We start from the raw sequence: 17,946 nt of genomic DNA, 5'->3' as shown, positions 1-17,946 counted from the left end.
ACATCAACTTTCTATGACCAACTTAACCCAACTATCTATATCCTTTTTTCTCCCTACTATCAACCAAAAGGAATGGAATGACTGAATGAGCTATCTTTGGGCAAAGTCCATGAAAATAATCCAATAAAACAAGACCAATCTGTATACCTTCACAAAAAAATGTCACTCAACTTTCAAATTTCTCAGTTTCATTCTGGTCTGGAACTCATATCAAGATGGGCAACGCAAAACTAGTGACCTTTAGATTTCCAACTAGTTCTTAAATGTTTCTTTTCAAAAATTCTTCTTTTAATTTTCTCTTTAATTAAAAAAGTCATTGGAATACTTTTTAAAAATCATCTTACTTTCTGAATATATTTTATTCCTCCCCAGTGAGCCATCTCTTGCGATAAAAAACATTTTAAAAAGTCCTTTTATTTTAAATATGTACTAATAAAGGTCTTTCCTGTAGTTTGATTATCCCAAAAGCCAGATTTCCAAGTTTAATTAAATTTTTCTTTGATACTGTCCTGTCAAATAAAATTTCATTGAAGGATTTTGTAATGTTTCTTTAATTCTCTACCTGATCCAGCCAATTGTTCTTACAGCTAATTCATACTTCTTTTTAATTTTTAAATGCTCTTAATTCTCTCTCCTTTGGAGGAGTTATTGAAAGGGAAGGAAATAGGGGCACATAAGAAACTTATCAATCTGTGTTCATCCTCCTAAACTCATTCTTTCCCTAACCCAAAGCCTATTAATATTACCAACCAGTAACCACATGTTTCTGTCCTTCTAGTTAAAAGGACACCTTTCCAAAATATGATAGTTGCTATTTGAATCAGAAGTCATTTTAAGCCCCCTATGAATGCTAAGTAGATACACTTAAAGGGCAATTTTCTCTGCTTATACTAAATCCAGTGTTCTCCCTTCCCACCAAACAACTTGGATGCTAAGTCAAGCAAGAGATGTATAGAGAGCTTATCTAAAAACCTGCAACAGGTCAGCCACACTTCATTATTCCATTAGCCAAGCTTGCTAAGTTTTAATTAAAGTTTTCTTTGATGATACCTGTGTCCTAGAACCATAAAATTAAACGTAATAAGATGGAAATTGATAAGGATATATATAGTTTTAGGATTTTATTTGTTTGTTTATTTTAATCAGCTCTATAAGTACAAGATAGGGGAGATATGAATGTCTAGTTTGTCTAGAAATGATTCCAGGATTTTTCAGATGCAAGTACAATATGAATCAACAGTGTTACATAACAGTCAAGAGCTAATGCTTTCTTGTGTTTTATTAAGAGAGCCATAGCTCTTTGACACATGAAGGTGACAGCAGTGTATGGTAAATGTTTAACAACTGGCTCTCCAAAAAGACATGTACATATGCTTTTACATTTAATTTTTATTATTAATAGTCTTCCATCTCTTTCCTAAGTCTAAGCAATTAACAAAATAAGAAATCAAGCCCTGATTTGTTGCTGTTATTCAGTCATTTTCAGTCATGTGTGATTCTTTATGAGCCCATTCGGAGTTTTCTTGACAGAGGTACTGGAGTAGTTTGCTATTTTCTTCTCTAGCTTATTTTATAGATAAGGAAACTGAGGCAATAGTGTGAAGTGACTTGTCCAGAATCACACAGCTATTGAGGTCAGATTGAAATTCAGGAAGATGTATCTTTCTGACTTCTAATCTTACACTTGATCTGCTCTTCCACTTAGCTGCCCTGATATTTATAGTATTTGCCAGTTTCCAAGGAATAAATAGTCAAAGAAAATTTAATAATGAATTCTTCCCATATACATGAGCTTCAGTATATCCCGGAGAGAATGTCTCATTGACCTTACTCTAGTCAAATCATATCTACAGCACTGTTCAGTTCTAGGCAACATAATTTAACAAGGAAGTTGATAAAATGAAGAGGACTACAGAAGGATAAACTGAATGGTGAAGAGCCTTGAGTTTATATCATGTAACTTTCAGTATCCTTAAGAACTAAAGATATTTACCCTGTATAAGAGAAGATTTAGAGTGGACATGGACATGATAGCTTCATGTTTTCAAATATCTGAAGGGGCTGTTAAGTGAAAAAGGGCCTGGACCTGTTCTACAGCCTACAGAGGAAAGAAAATAGGAGCAATGGGCAAAATTTGCAAGGAGAGAAATTAAACGTGGCATCAGGGAAAAAAATAATTCCCAACAATTACAGATATCTAAAAGTAGAATGGGGTGTGTCAAGAAGTAGGGTATTCCCCTCACTGAATGTTTTTGAGTAAAAGACTGAATGACTGCTTGTTGAAGATACTATCAAGGGATTTATTTTATGTATGGGTTGGACCAGATGGTGGCTGAGGCCCCTTCTGTCTCTGAAATTCTGTGATTCTGTCTTATTAAGTAGAAGTTATATAAAAAGGAACAGTTTAAAAGATAAGTCACTACCCAAAAACTCTGTGAACTTTTTCTAATAGTTCCCTCTGAATTATTATCCATAAATAACCCAGATGGCATGAAGCACATGTTCTGCATGGCTTAGTGGTGACACACATACAGCCATGCATCTGTTACACAACTGTAGGATCCGATGGTCTTTCACCAACAGTGAGCTAGAAAAATTTTGGTTGTAGAGAGAAGAGGGAAAAAAAATCATTGTCCCAAGAGATTTGGCTCTGAGCTTACTCATTCTCATTGCAAATCAATCAAGGTTATCATTCTCAAATGAACCTAAAAATGAGTCATTTTTTTTCCTTTCTTTGGTTGTGTTGAGCTTGCTATAAAACAAATATTTTTCACAGAATCCTTTCTCAGAAGAGGTCACAACATAGATACTGGGCAAGTTATACTTATAACCCTGCCAAAAATATGTAGGGGAAAGTATTGTTAATTCCAATTTACAGATGGAAAAAAATGAAACCCAGAGAGGCAGCAGTTTTCCAAAGCTATGGAGTCCATAAGATAGTTGGATAGAGGCCCAAGTTTCTGCCTTCTTGATGTCTCAATACCCATTAAATAAATCTGTCATCTATTTTCCACACATTAATGCAAGTTTATGCACCTATATAAACCTATGAATAAAAAATTATCAAGGCAAAAGCATCATCTACTAGATTTAGAGCTAGATCCTTAGGGATCATCTGGTTCATTCCCCTCCTCTTTCCAATGAAATAACTAAAGCCTAGATAAATTAAGTGACTTGTTCAAAGTCACCCAGATAATAAACACAGAGATGAGATTTTAATCTCCATCCTGTGATTATAGAAATTATATTCTTTCTCCAGAGACAAAGGGAAATGAAAAAAAATTGCTCATTTGTGCTCACATTATTCAGGGTAAAAATAGAATAAAAAACAGGACTTTTTTTTACTAAGTAAATGCAGGGCCCTTGGTCTTTATATATTGTGAATAATACCAATCATTAGAAAAATATTTCTTATATGCAGTTAAACTATACCAGAATAAGGCAGATTAAGATGTGGCAGGGAAAATGTATTTTCCTCACACATCTCCTCATTCATCCTCAAAATATATCCTTATGTGATCTGTCATTGATGTTTACAATTCCATTATTAGGTATTCATTTCTTCACAAAAAATCTTACTTCTATCAGAGAATGAAGATGACCATAGGTTCTTTAAGTCTATAGTAGCAGAGTTCAAATTCAGAAATGTTCTACAAAGGCAGAGAGGATTCAAGGCTATATCTACTAGCAAAGGAAGAAACAAACAAAGTACACTAAAGCCTTTCACAAGAAGACTGGTCTTTAGCTAATGCATTTTTGTTATGGCAACTGAGGAAAGAAATAGGGATAGCTACTAGATCTATGCTTTCAGCTACAAAGGACATATGGAGGAAGATACTATCTAAATTCAGAGAAAGAACTGACAAATAGATGTACATAATGGCTTTAAATATAACCACACACACAAATATATATTTTTCTCTAATGGTAGTCATCTCTAGGGTGAGGGGAAGGGAGGAAAAAATGGGAAAAGGAATTTACATGATAATTTTATTACATATTTAAGAGGAAAGCAAGTTATACATAATAGATTTGCAGGTTCATATGTAATCATATTTTTTATTCTATTTTACTTCTTTGCATGCTTTACTTCTTAAACTCAGAATAAAATAAATAAAAATTTAAAAAATATATAGGGAATTTGGGAGTAAAGACATTTTCTTCACCAATTCAGTTTAATACCTTAGTCTTAAAGAATTGCCTAGAGGACTTAAAAACTAAATGACTTGTCCATGGTTATTCAGCCAGTGTGAATCAGAAGCAGAATTCCCTGCCTCTGAGACTACCTATTTATTTACTACTCTCTAGTCAATCCTTTAGACAGAAAAGTGAAGAGAACAAAGCAGCTTAGTCCCATATGACTTTCTCCCATTTCTGTAAGGAAGCGAAGAGAGTAATGGAAACAAGAGCTGAGGATTATTAGACTATCTACAAATACTAGTTTTACTGTTGTTGCTACTTTTAATGTTCAATCATTGTATAACCACTAGTAAGTTGATAGATTAGTGGTGGAACTGAACCATATCCATATTGGCATTTTCAATATAAATGAAACCAGAAGATATAAATAACTTGCAGCTAAATGGAAGGATGGATTGCAGATTTTTCCTAAGAAAGATTAAACAGGAAAAAGAGTTGGCAGAGTTGGTTTCATCCTACACTCAAAGGAAACAACAACAAAATTATTTCATGAGATGTTTCCTGTACTCAGATCCTACTAGCAGCTGCAAAGCTCAGCTTTCCCCTTCCTTAGTGCAAACAAGTAAGAGCATTCCACTCGGAGACCTGACTCACACTAGCCACTTTACGACCACCTTAGGATGAAATTTTTAAAGATCAATCAGTAAATAAATAAATATTTATTAAGCCCCTAGTAATGTGCTAGGCACTGTGCTAAATGCTGGGGATGGAAAATAAAAGATAAAAGACAAGTCTTGCCCTTGAGGAGCTTCTGACCTAATGGAGAATGGACAAGACAACTGAGAAGGCAGAGAAATTACAGATCCGTATGTCTATATTTCTATCATTGTAGACATCTTTATGAGAATGAGTTACATGTGCATCATGGATATACTTGATGAAAATATGAAGAGGCCAGGAAAGCTAGCACAAACATTTTCAACAGCTGGCCACATCATCACAGTCAAAGATTGACTGAGAGAATACAAGACCCAGCTATGTTTGTTTTTTGTTGAGTTTTTAAAAAACTGACTCAGTGGAACAAAATGTAGCCTTAAAGGCTTTCCTCCAAAAACCTATCTTCCATAAGTTAGTTCAAATATAAGATTTTGACAGATGTATCCATGAAGGTAACATATTTCAAAAATTCACTGAAAAACAGCATCAAGAAAAGCACAAAATAGGAAGATATATGCTCATCTATGGTTTCAGGAAGGACATTCTGGGCAGTCAAAATAGACATTGGACTCCATATGAATGGCAAATCTTCTAAATGCTCATTTTCACAAATGATATTGTGCTAATTGCATTGACTCTTGAAATACTACAAAAACTCATTCAATGCAAACCATATCACTCAAAAGAGATTAACTAAGCAAACATATTGGAAAAACAAAGTGGTTTAAAATGCATATTGTTGATAGAGCATCTCTTGAGTAAAGGATGAAAAGTAGAGAAAAAAGGAGAGGAAGGGAAAGTTCTGTGAACATTATAGTGCTAATAACTTTTCTGTTGTCTCTAGAAATTAGTAAACCAAATAGACCTCAAGATTGGTGTGAGGTTGCTGCCTACTAGCAGTGTCTCCTAGGCTTCAAAATGAGTGCAATATCTTAGGTCATCTCCACTCATAAAGCTTTTCAAGAAAGTCATACCATACCCATATAGGAGAGTCAATATTATAAAAAGTAGTGTGGGGGGAATGTAGAAATTATTTAAAGCATGGAAAGCAAGGACATGTATTTTCTCAAGAAAAATTGATGAGGAAATTGTTGAAGTTGGGGTGACTAGAGAGACAGGTGATATGACTAGAGCAATGCCCAAATCTGTAGATTTCTTTTTATTCTTTTTTTAAAAGTTCATACTAAATCAAACAAGCAAACAAAAAATAAAACCCATCTCAATGAGTCCTCATATTAAACCATCAGAGAGCATTGCTTTCTAGTTAACCTTTTTCAATGATAAAATACTGATAATCCCACACTTAATCTGGTGGGTTTGCCCTCTACTCAGTGGTTCAAGAGAATGCCATTCTCTCACTGGTACTTAAAGAGGTATTATCTCTATCTCCCAAGATTATATTTGTGGGGTGGCATTTGTTCCTTCATTAATCTAAGGGATCTGGTTAGTGTGTATTTGAATTTTAGTTTAAGATCCTACCCACTAAAAACTTCTTTCCTCTTCCTTGAACCTTAACCATGAGAATGGTAGAATGGCATCTTCCAAAAGCATGGGTTAGTTGTAAATAATCTTATTCCTAACCTAATACATGTCAGTTAATTTCTAGATGAAAGTCACCTACAACCAATCTACAGCCACACCTCAAACATTAGCGTTTTCAGACACAGTTTAGATGTTTGGATTAAAGCATCAAAACTTCAAGCATCCAAAAACATTAAATATAGCTAATGTCCCCAAAGGTTGTCCGCTCATGGCATAGCAGAGGCTATGATCAAGTTAGCTGGAAAATGAAGGGTTCAAAGTGAACTCAATTGGAACTCTACCTTCTCCTTAAAGAGAGCCCTCTTGGAAAGGGACCTGTATGTGTCAAAATGTTTGTGGCAGCTCTGTAGTGGCTTTCCTTCCTTCCTTCCTTCCTTCCTCTTCCTTCCTTCCTTCCTTCCTTCCTTCCTTCTTTCCTTCCTTCCTTTTTTCTTCCTTCCTTCCTTCCTTCCTTCCTTCCTTCCTTCCTTCCTTCCTTCCTTCCTTCCTTCCTTCTTCTTCCTTCCTTCTTTCCTTCCTTCCTTTCTTCTTCCTTCCTTCCTTCCTTCCTTTCTTCTTCCTTCTTCCTTCCTTCTTCCTTCCTTCCTTCTTCCTTCTCTCCCTCCCTCCTCCTTCCTTCCTTTCCTTACATCCTTTCTTCCTTCCTCGCCTTTATTCCTTCCTTCCTTCTTCCTTCCTTCTTTCTTCCTTCCTTCTTCCTTCTCTCCCTCCTCCCTCCTTTCCTTCCTTCTTTCCTTCCTTCCTTCCTTCCTTCCTTCCTTCCTTCCTTCCTTCCTTCCTTCCTTCCTTCCTTCCTTCCTTCTTTCTCCCTCCCTACCTCCTTTCCTTCCTTCCTTCCTTCTTCCCTCCCTACCTCCTTTCCTTCCTTCCTTCTTCCCTCTCTCCCTCTCTCTTTTCCTTCCTTCCTTCCTTCCTTCCTTCCTTCCTTCCTTCCTTCCTTCCTTCCTTCCTTCCTTCCTTCCTTCCTTCCTTCCTTCCTTCCTTCCTTCTTCCTTCTCTCCCTCCCTCCCACCTTTCTTCCCTCCCTTTCTTCCTTCTTTTCTTCCCATCTTCTTCCTTTGAAGGAAGGTGATCAAAAGGAAAGAAAGAACATGACTAGACATGTAGAATGTCAACTCCATAGGGAAAAAAAATGAGGACAATAGTGGTGGTGGAAATTTTCTAGCTGAAGGAAATCTAGAAGCCCATTTATATGTTTGTAGGCTTGAAAACTGACATTTACCCACAGAATAGCCAATGAAGCAAGATAGAAGATAGATAAACAGACAGACAGCTAGAATAGATGATAGATAAGAGATAGATACATAGATAAACAGATAGATGATAGACAGATAAATTCCTTTTTATGTCAATGTCGGACTTAGCCTATACCATATAAGACCCAAGTCTGGATCCTCAGACCTTACTTTGTAGTGGCCCACAACCACTTGGTTAGGATACTAATTTGAATTTGGATTCCATTTCAGACACTTTTAATGCCTTGGCATCTCTTAGGTCCTCAATCAATAAATCCAGACACTGGACTTGATTTATACTATATATCCGACTTTTCCAGTTTCAGGCATTATGGCTCTGACCACCACCTTTTGCTTCCTTGTACAACTTGATGCTAACTTCTGCCTCATTGCCTGAGCAGGGATATCCTGTTTACAAGTTCACAGAGTTATAGATTTAGAGTTGAAAAGGATCTTAGAAGTTATCAAATCTAATTTCCCCACATTCTGCAGATGAGATATGGAGAATTGAAGTGGCACAATGATTAAGTGTTTATGGGTAGGATGTAAATTCAGATTTTTCTGAATCCAGATCCATTGCTGTATTCATTTAATCACTGCATGTTGCCTCCCATCCTGTTCCCCAATACAGTAAAATTTCACTTGTGGCCTCTATACAACCACAGTTCTTACCAGGTCCCATCTCTGGCCACCCAAGAGCAATGAAGGAAAGAACAGAGGAAACAAACTTCATATTAATTCTTAAGGAGGCCTTGGGGCCAACCCTGGCACAATGTCTAGAATTCTTTTTCTGTCCCAGGTAGCAGTTTAAGGAAGGAGCAAAGAAGACATAATTCCTTTCCCATTCATGCTTTGGCAACAGTTTTCTCTGCTAGAGAGGGGAAAAAAATCCAGCAGTGTACAGCCATTAAAACCACTAAAGAACTAGGAGTCAGAAAGTCATCTCCATGCTCTCTTTCAAATATACAGAGATTGCATGAGGCAGGAAGAAGGAAAAATAGAGAAGTGATGGGTGAATTGAAAAGCTCTTGACAAAAAAGAATAAGAGCAACTTAGTGCTATCACCGTCCAGAAAAGTATGTCCCACAAGTTGATATATTCGGATAAATTTTGCCTCCTGAGGTTTACACTCAAATTCCTTTATAGACTGTTCAAGGGAAAAAAGGTCATTCTAAATATTTATCTCAGACACAATCACAAAAAGCCACTGAAAAGTCAGCACTCTCAAGAGCTTTACAAAATCAAAACCAAAGTGAGTTGTAAAAATACTTAGTGCATCACATTTCTCATTTCATTCTTTTACCCTCAATTTCTTTTTTTTTTCTTTTCCTTTTTTTCAGACAAACTAATCATCATTTTTAGCTAAAAAGATGGCAGACAGACTGACAAGAAGAGGAAAGAAAGGGAGTAAGGAAGGAAAAAAAAGAAGGGAGGAGGAAGAAAGGATTGAAGGATGGAAGGAAGGATTGGAGTAAGGGAGAGAGAGAGAGGAAAAGAGGTAGGGAGGGAGGGAGGGAAGGAGAAAGGAAAGAGGGAGGAAGAAATAAAAGGAAAGAAGAAGGAAGGAATGATAGATGGAAGGAAAGAAGGATTGGAGTAAGTGAGGGAGAGAGGGAGGAAGGAAGGAGAGAAGTAGGAAGAAAGGAAAGGAAGGAAGGAAGGAGGAAGGAAGGAAGGAAGGAAAAAGGGAAGGAAGGAAAGTATGAAGGAAGGAAGGAAGAAGGAAGGAAGGTAGGAAGAAGAAAGGAGGGAGGGAAGGAAGATAAAAAGGAAGGGAGGAAGAAAGGAAGAAAAGTAGGAAGAAGGAAGGAAGGAAGAAAAGTAAGAAGGAAGGAAGGAAGAAAAGGAGGAAGGAAGGAAGGTAGGAAGGAAGGAAGGAAGGAAAGAAGGAAGGAAGGAAAAAGGGAAGGAAGGAAGGAAGAAGGAAGAAGGAAGGAAGGAAGGAAAGAAGGAAGAAAGGAAAGGAAAGGAAGGAAGGAAGGAAGGAAGGAAGGAAGGAAGAAAAGAGGAAGAAAAGAAGGTAGGAGGGATGGGAAGGAGTAAAGGTCATCTATAAATGGTGGCTTTTTTCTCCTCACTGCTCAGGCAGCATCTACAAATTAGATTTGTGCTTCCAGGGAACAATTATTGATTCTTTAGGTGTGTTGTCTCCATTAAAATGAAGTCCTCTGATATTGAGGACTGTCTTCATTTTGTATTGGTATCCTCAGTACTTAGCACTGAGCTTGACAATCTATAATCTAATTTTTTTTTCCCCTTAGTTACTGTTAGTTCATTCATTCACTTTGACTGGAGTTAATTCTAACTCTATGCTTTGTGATCCAATGCCAGTGGAGTGACCCATGTATGCTGACAACCAGGCTCTTTTTCTCTTCATCTACTGAGGAGAACCTTAGAAGGAGAAAAGAAGTCAAAATCAAATTAAGCACAATTGGTTTTCAGGGTATGGACCTAGGTAGGAATAATGTGTCAAGTGGCTAAAAGTAGAAATCTTATTAGAATGTTATTTTCTATTCCACCAGCTTCTAACCCAAATAAGCATAGTATCATACTAATTCTTGCTATTATAACAACAGCTCTAAGTAATAATAACAATAATTGTCAAATCATGAGAACCCATTATAATGTTTATACAATCCCTATTTTCTTGATTACTGGATTTATCTTAAAAATGTTCTTGGTAAATTTGCAGAAGATGAACTTTTATTTAATTTTAAGAAGCAATTATTTTATCTACCTGTGTAATAGTTTCCCAAATACTAAACACACACACACACACACACACACACACACACACACACATATTTTGTATAAATGTCTATTTATATAAATTTATATATAAAAGATATAAACTATATATTAAATACAAAGGTAGCAAATCACCCAAGACCATTTCTATCTGAACAGCATCAAAATTGTACTAGAAAAAGACATTATAGTCAATAATAAATAATATATAATAATAATAAATAAATAAATAATGATAAAGTTAATATTTATATAGTGCTTTGAGATTTATAAAATGTTTTGTTCTCATAAACTATGTGAGATATTGTAAATATTGCTGCTCCCAGTTCACAGATGAAGACACTGAGCATTAATAAGATTATAGAATTTATCCCAGATTAAACAACCTTTAAATTGGGATAGCTAGAAACTGACCTTATCTGACCTTTTAAAGCTCACCAAACAACTAAACTGAATAACTATGCCTTCTATTAAAAAAGTTCTTATTATATGATGATAATTTGGTGAATAAGAATTTCCTTTATCATATCCAAGTTTTATAGGTACAAAGTCAGCCAGAGATAGTTAAATTAATTTCTATTTAATCACTGATAATGTTGAATTATGTTGAATATTATAATAAACTTTTTTATTTGAGATCAAATAATTTTTAATCTTTCATATTATGTACATAAAAATAAAATTATTCCTCTATATTAGTGCATAGTTTGTATTCAGAAAAATAAATGCAAAGAAGACCCTTAGAACTATCTTAAACCTAATGACTAAGAGAGTACCCCTCTGCCAACAATGAAACCAGGGAACAAATGATCAAGAAGGGTTTTGATTTCCTCGAAATAGCCTGTGCACATCTGGATTGGAGAAGATTGAATAATAAAATGTCACCTCTCACAACAACCTTGCCCCCTCCCCCCCCAAAAAATTACAATGTTTAAAGAGAAATTTCAAGTTGCATTTCCAGATCAATTCTTGGTTTCAATATCTAGAACAAATTAAGCAAAAACAAAGTATAAGCTACACTTAAATCCAAATGAATACATATACCACAATTAGAAAATGGAAACATGGAACAACTTCACTTACTACCATAGAAAAACTAGTTATCAGAATAAAGGCTAGAAGAAATCTATTCAGAAGTCTCAATTTCCCCACATGCATTAAAATACATATATAACTAAAAATAAAACAAAAAAATTGATTTGGGATGGAAAGTAAGATCATATATCTGAAGTAAAGTAATTTAAGCAGCTTCAAAATGTCATCATAATTCCCTGAGAGAGATCACAAGTTAACATCTTCTTATGAGAAGCATGGAGTTAAAGAGTTAATATTTAAAGAATCCAGAGGCAATCTGGAGTTTTATGTCTATATGGCAAAAATGTACATTTATAAACATTTAACAAAGTCAAATGGAAATAGTGATCACCTTACTAGACTCTTTTTTAGTCGTTTCAGTCATGTCCAATTCTTTGTGACCCTGTTTGGAATTTTTCTTGACAAAAATTGAGTGATTTGCTATTTTGTGGGTGAGTAAACTGAGGGAAACAGAGTTAGGTGATTTGGCCAGACATCCAACAAGTGTCAGAGGTTGAATTTGGACTCATTTCTTGACTCCAACCTTGGCACTTTATGCACTGTGCCATCTAATTGTCCATCAACTATCTTTTTCAAAAAAAAAAAAAAAGAAAGAAAGAAAGAAAATTTCTACCTAAACTATTAGAATACTATTGTTTTAGTAATCAAACTGAAAAATGTCATTTTAAAAATGCTATTCATTTTGGGGGCTCATTGATTATATTTGAAATCTTAGAAGTCTATGCATACATGTATGTATACATATACATACATTTGAGTTTACTCTAGAAATTGAGCAACACAAATTTAAGTTCCTTAAAAATAGGAACTGGTTTTTGTTTGCTTTTTAAATTTTGTTTCATCTTTTTATAGACACTGGCACAGTATCTTGCACATAGCAAATATGTCAGTTGTCATAATAGGTTATATGTACATGCATGTGCATGCATATACACACATGTATACACAGAAATATAAACATGGCTATTCACACACTTGCAGGTACATGTATGCATAAGATGACTTGTGTGTATACATGTGTTATGAAACCTTTTGTCTTCATTCAAGTTCAAGGAATTAGGGATGCAGAAGAGCTGGATTAATAAGCGAAAACTGTTTAGGCACACACATATTCCTTGTTTTGTAGTATTTACAATCTAGGGGGCAGGGTCTCTAGAGTCCCTTCCAGATTTAAAAAAAAAAATGATATGATTCAAAATTTTTCTCTGTGTAAAACAAAGATAATTAGAACAAGAATTACTTGGAGAAAAATGAAATATCACAGAGGTTGTTATTTTCTATGCTCTGATAAACTATAGGTATCTAATTACATATTTTTGAAGATTAAAGGGTAACTACAAACAAGCTGTAACTCTGAGGCTACCACGAGCATACATTCATAGGTGCTAGTGGAGTCCAAAAAACCATAACTCCTATACCTTGGTAAACACTCTTCATGAATTGCTGTGTCTCTGCTCAAAAACACCAACTTTTTGGTGATGATAATATCAAATACAGATATTTAGACAGATAGAAACATACATGTACATTATATATAATTATATATTTATATTATATATTCATACATATATACACAATAAAAGGCTTTATGTACATATAGACACATACATACACAGACACATATATAAAATCCCAAAAGATTTATAACCTGAGGAATATGTATAGAAGAATTGCACATGTTTAACATATATTGGATTATTTGCTGTCTAGGGAGGGGTGGGGTTCGAGGAAAGGGAGGGAAAAATTTAGAATACAGGAATTTGTAAGGGTGAATGATTATCCATGTATATATTTTGAAAAATTATCCATGCATATATTTTGAAAATAAAAGGCTTTAATTTAAAAAAAAGAAATAAAATCATACATCTAAAGTGAAACCAAATTTAGTAATGAATTTATAGAAGTAAGCCTAACCAGATCTTCATAACTAAGCACCTGCTGTCCTAGCAAGTGTTGGAGAGACAGCTTGCCTTACTTTCGTCCCAAGCTCCTCTTTTTCTGATCTGCAAACATTTTCCCCTACTTAAATCACAGGTCTGTGATTATGTCATATACCTCCCTACTCCCCACCAAAGAAAAGAAAAGAAAGCAAAAACTTCCAGTGGTACCTTGTTACCCCCAGTATTAAATACAAAATTTTCTGTTTGATGTCCAAAGTTCTTCATAACCTATTCACTCCCACAACCCTTCTTATACCTTACTTCTCCCACCCCCCCAACTTTATAATCTGGTGACACCTTACTGTTCAGGAACAAGATACTTCATCTCTTGACTCTGGTCATTTTTCTGGCTGCCTCCTATACCTGAAATGTTCTGCTATTGGATTCTTAGGCTTCCTTCAAGTCCCAGCTAAAATCCCAGCTTCTATAAGAAACTTTTCTCAAACCCTTTAATTTTAGTTCCTTCTCTCTTTTAATTCATTTTTATGTATCCTATATATAATTTTTATGTATATGTTTATTTCTTCTCTTTGAGGGCAGGGACTACTTTTATCTCTCTTTATATCCCCAGCACTTAGCTAGCTCAGTTGCTGGCACATAGTAAGAACTTAATAAATATTTATTAACTGACTTGTATCATTGAATTGTGACAATACTAGAGCTGTAACAAATTCTACTGTATTTTTCCTGTGCAGCTAGGCGATCTGATGAGAACAGAAAGAAAGGAGAAAATAAGAATGGCTAATATTTGCATAATATTTCTTTTTATTATTACAGCTTTTTATTTACAAGTTATATGTATGGGTAATTTTACAGCATTGACAATTGCCAAAACTTTTGTTCCAATTTTTCCCCTCCTTCCCCTTATCGCCTCCCTCAGATGGCAGGTTGACCAATGCATGTTAAATATATTAAAGTATAAATTAAATACAAAATAATTATACATGTCCAAACAGTTATTTTGCTGTACAAAAAGAATTGGACTTTGAAATAGTGTAAAATTAGCCTATGAAGGAAATAAAAAATGCAGGTGGACAAAAATATAGGGATTGGGAAGTCTATGTAATGGTTCATAGTAATCTCCCAAAGTTCTTTCGCTAGGTGTAGCTGATTCATTTCATTACTGCTCTATTAGAACTGATTTAGTTCATCTCATTGCTAGAGAGGGCCACTTCCATCAGAATTGATCATCATATAGTATTGTTGTTGAAGTATAATGATTTCCTGGTCCTGCTCATCTCACTCAGCATCAGTTCACATAAGTCTCTCCAGGCCCTTCTGAAATCATCCTGCTGGTCATTTCTTACAGAACAATAATATTCCATAACGTTCTTATACCACAATTTACCCAGCCATTCTCCAATTGATGGGCATCTACTCAATTTCCAGTTTCTGGTCACTACAAAAAGGGCTGCCACAAACATTCGTGCACATACAGGTCTTTTTCCCTTCTTTAGTATCTCTTTGGGATATAAGCCCAGTAGTAACACTGCTGGATCAAAGGGTATGTATAATTGATAATTTTTGAGCATAGTTCCAGATTGCTCTCCAGAATGGCTAGCTTATTTACAATTCCACCAACAATATATCCCTGTTTTCCCACATCTCCTCCAACATTCTGTATTATCTTTCTCTGTCATTCTAGCCAGTCTGACAGGTGTGTAGTAGTATCTCAGAGTTGTCTTAATTTATTTGCATATTTCATGATTAAAATTTTTTTACATATATTGGCTCATTTGCTCCTCCCCAAAGCCCACTAATCAAGGTGCTGTTTCTATCCTCATTGTACAAGTGTAGAACCTCAAACCTCAGACAGGTTTGAAACATGGACTTTCTTCCAAGTTCACTGCTCTATTCACTATATCAAACTGAGTGCTTCTGTGCAGAGTTAAAAATACTTTCCTTGTTTTTTTTTTTTTTTTTAAATTTCAAAAATCTTCTGATAGCTATGGTGGCCCGGGCTTGTAGTACTTGCTTCTGGGGAGGTTGTGGCTGGCTTTTCACTTGAATTGGAAAGTCCCTAGCTTCAATGAGGTTAAATTTGATTTGATCTCTGCACTGCCTATTATCAGTGTAGTCAACCAACCCCCTGGAGGAGCACAGGGCCACCACCAGCTTGCACAGGGGTGAACCAACTCAGGGTAGAAAACTAGAGCAGGTTAAAGCTTTTCAATTGATTAGTTTTGGGATTGGACCCATCAATGATTCAAGGCTGTACTTCCAGCCTGGAAAAGATAATCCCCTCAAAAACAGAAACCTCCTAAAGGTTTCAATGAGAGTCTATTGCCCTCAACTAAACTGTTCTCATATATTTCTGTTTTCTTTGTTCCCTTGTATTAAGTTCTCAAGAAATAATTTCAATGATTTAAAAAAAAATTATTTTAAAACTATTTTAAAAATGTTTATTTCTAAAAGTAGTCACCAGACCCTCTATCTTCATTGACAATTAATAAATTCTGAAAGTTTTGGTACTACATATAAAAAGCAATGACTTTAGGCTTCAAGAGACTTATTTTGAAAGTTATAATTTTCTTCAATGTCCATATCAATTTGGCCCAGAAGATGATATGTTGTTAATTGACTTTTATGTTTTAAAGACAGTATCTTAGTGAATTAGAGCTGATTTATGTGGTTTGTTTCCTATTATGCTAACATTTAAGATAGACTAAAAGCGATGTTCTTTCCTTATCACTAATTACTCACATAGAGTTTTGTTAGAAAAACTTTAGGGTTCATCTAATACAGTATAAATCTTTTTTTTTTTTTAACAAATGAGGAAACCGAGGCACAAAGAGTTTGCTGACTTGCCCAGTGACCCACACCTAGGAATGTCAGATCTGAGACTCAAACTCAATTCTCCTAAGGCTATTTTATTCTCTATTCTTTCTTTTCACTACTCTTCTCCCTAGTATTGAAATCCCTCTACAACCTTGTTCTATCCTATTTTTACTACATTATTTTAATCTATAATCAAAATGAATGAGGTATTATTCCCTGTACATTCCTCCTATACTCCCATAGTATGTTAAAAGTATGCTGGAACCAGCTCAGACTGGCTTTCAAAAACCAATTGTAAAATTTTCCTTAGTAGCATTTACACCTGAGAAATCAGTAAATGCTACAAATCAGAGCTTGGTTTACTGATTTATTGATGTTTAGAGTTAAGGAAATAGAGGAAATGCTTACAAAGAAGATCAAATTTTAAAATGTGATATATGTACATCCCTCCCTCCTCCCCTGACCAGTTAATAAACATTTACTAGCACATCCCTCTGTGTCATCCACTTTTTGTGTTTTACCTATATGAAACCTTAGACCACTTCTCCACAAACCTTCCAGGTCTACCCTAATCATTAAATTCTTATCAATTATATAAGATCCAACTCAAATGTTTTTTCCTCCAAAAAATAATTACTGATCCTCCAAATTAGTCATGGATCCTCCTTCTCTCCAAAAACAAACTTGGATTTTCATGAAGTCTTTTCCTAGCATCTTTCTCAATTTATCCTGAATTATTTATATAATGGTTATTCGAACAACACACATACATACACATCCCTTATATAATATATAGAAGAAAAAGATTAAGAGGGGAAAGTGTTCTTGATCATTTTTATAGATGAGGAATCTGGGAACCACAGATAGAAAGGAAGAATTTGTAGCCAGGCCTTTTGCCATATTCAGGGCTATTTCCATTATACCACACTGCCCCCATTAGTTTGTAAACTCTATGAACATAGGGACTATGTTTTATCTAATTTTTGTCTGCCTCCCAGAGGCTACCACAATGCTCTTCACATAGTAGGTGCTCAATAAGTATTGAGTAGAATTAACAAATATTAATTTGTATACATTTTCTCACAGTAATCTAGTTACTATGATGCATCATGATTGTTTGGGGCAAAATTGTGTCTTGAGATATTTGGTTACTGATTTTTTCATACTTGAAGCTAGTCACCTGAAGGGCCAAGGCAAAATCAGACAATGGTGTTCCCTGAGCTTGCAGTAGGCATTTGGGGCCAGGGAATTCTATGCCAGGGAAATATAAGGCATGAAGTAGTAATTTTAGATTGTTATCTTTGGAACTCAAAGTTTTAAAAACAAATGTTAACAATTATTTTACATGTAACTGGGGAAATAAAAAATAAACTTTTTAAGTCATTTAAAAAAATTCTTACCTGCAACTAACAGGTCTGACAAATGTCCCATATTCCAATATGATGACCCATGACTCTGTGCATGTTTGTAACTAATAAGAGCCTTTGATATAATTTCTTTTCCAGACGTTTGTGGCTATAAGTCCTATGACCTTAGTAGCCCAATGACTTATTTTTGCAGGCTTTCTCAGTTTCCTAAAGGTTATCAAAGAGCTCTTCAATCTTTTCTAATAGAGTCCTTCAATCTTGTATCATTATTTTCCTTTCATGAATGGAGTTAGAAATCACTGGAAAAAAGGATCCACAATTCTCCTCTGTTGGGTGAGGTGGTCTTTATAAAATGTTGCTATTTGATCAAAAACTCTAATGCAA

Source organism: Antechinus flavipes, chromosome 1 (assembly GCF_016432865.1).
Source record: "Antechinus flavipes isolate AdamAnt ecotype Samford, QLD, Australia chromosome 1, AdamAnt_v2, whole genome shotgun sequence".
NCBI classification, from domain to species: Eukaryota; Metazoa; Chordata; class Mammalia; order Dasyuromorphia; family Dasyuridae; genus Antechinus; species Antechinus flavipes.
This window is presented reverse-complemented; position numbering follows the sequence as displayed.